The following is a 1,985-nucleotide window of genomic DNA, read 5'->3' as shown; positions in this document are numbered from 1 at the left end:
TGACAACCACTTCCTACATGAATTAAGCTAGAATGAGTATCTCTTAGATCTCCTAACCAGAATATTCGTGGCGTAAGCTAGAACGATGGCGGCATTCAAGAGAATCCGGAAGGTCTAAACCTTGTCTGTGGTATTCCGAGTAGGATTCAATGATTAAACGACTGTGACGAGCTCCGAACTCGCGATTGCAGGGCGTTAATGACAGACGCAAAAGGATAGTAAATCCTATTCCAGCATGATCGAGAACCGACAGATGAATAGCCGTGCCGGGACAGGGTGCGTGAGCATCTTATTCACTGAGAGGATAAGATGAAGCCATTGGCAAGGGTGATGCCTCCAGACGATTAGCCGTGCCGTGACAGGGCATTGGATCATTTTCCCGAGAGATGACCGAAAGTAGCCATTGACAGTGGTGATGTATCACATAAAGCCAGCCATGGAAAGGAGTAAGACTGATTGGATGAAGATGGCAGGAAAGCAGAGGGTCAGAGGAACGAAAAGCTTCTCCATTCGCTTATCTGAAATCCCTGCCAATGAATCTACATAAGTATCTCTATCCCTTTTATTGTTTATTTTAATCTAATAAAGTATCATGTTTAAATCCGCCTGACTGAGATTTACAAGGTGACCATAGCTTGCTTCATACCAACAATCTCCGTGGGATTCGACCCTTACTCACGTAAGGTATTACTTGGACGACCCAGTGCACTTGCTGGTTAGTTGTATCGAAGTTGTGACAATTATGAATTAAGATCAGAGCACCAAGCTTTGGATCCATTATCAGGATTTGTTTGAGCCTGGAGATCACAATTTCGTGCACCAATTACAGAGTGGGTTTTATTGGCCAACCATCTTCAAGGATGCCACAGAGTTTGTTCACCAATGCAATGAATGTCAAAGAACTGGAGGATTGACAAAGAGAAATGAGATGCCTCAAAATTTTATCCTGGAAGTGGAGGTGTTTGACTTATGGGGCATTGATTTCATGGGACCTTTTCCTCCTTCCTACTCTTTCAGATATATCCTGGTGGCAGTAGAGTATGTATCAAAGTGGGTGGAAGCAATAGCCACAACCACCTGTGATGCACAGATTGTCCTCCAATTCCTTAAAAAGCACATTTTCACAAGATATGGAGTACCCAAGGGGCTGGTTAGTGATGGTGGTGGTCACTTTTGCAACAAACAGATGGAGAAACTCCTCCACAAATATGGAGTAATCCATAAAGTAGCCACACCTTACCACCCTCAGACTAATGGCCAGGCTGAACTCGCAAATAGGGAACTGAAGAAGATCCTAAAGAAAACAGTGGGAAACACGAGAAAGGATTGGGCTAGGAAGTTAGAAGATGCCTTATGGGCATATAGGACAGCTTACAAAACCCCTATTGGCAAGTCACCCTTTCAGTTATTATATGGCAAATCCTGTCACCTCCCTGTAGAGCTGGAACACAGAGCTTTTTGGGCCACTAAACTCCTCAACCTTGATTCCCAAGCTGTAGGAGAGAAAAGGTTGTTACAACTAAATGAGTTAGATGAATTCAGGCTAGAAGCCTATGAGAGTGCTAAGATATACAAGGAAAGAGCTAAGAGGTGACATGATAAGAAGATCACAAAGAAGGAGTTCAAGCCAGGACAACAAGTGCTCCTGTATAACTCAAGGCTTAAGATCTTCCCTGGCAAACTTAAGTCTAAGTGGACTGGCCCGTACTTGGTGACAAAGGTTTTTCCTTTTGGGAGTATTGAATTGCTAGATGAAGCAACAAAGAGTCAATTTACAGCAAACGGTCACAGAGCAAAGCTGTACTTGGGAGGACAATGGGATAAAGAAAAAGAGGTTCAGAACCTACAACCTTCTTGAAAAGAATTGAAGAATGTCAAGCTAATGACAATAAAGAAGCGCTTGATGGGAGGCAACCCAACCTGAGGTAATTTTCTTTTCATAGCCTTTTCAATAAAAATGTTGAATAATTGGTATGCATTGCAAG

The sequence above is a fragment of the Arachis ipaensis genome, chromosome B04, assembly GCF_000816755.2.
Source record: "Arachis ipaensis cultivar K30076 chromosome B04, Araip1.1, whole genome shotgun sequence".
NCBI classification, from domain to species: domain Eukaryota; kingdom Viridiplantae; phylum Streptophyta; class Magnoliopsida; order Fabales; family Fabaceae; genus Arachis; species Arachis ipaensis.
Note: the sequence above shows the minus strand (reverse complement) of the source record.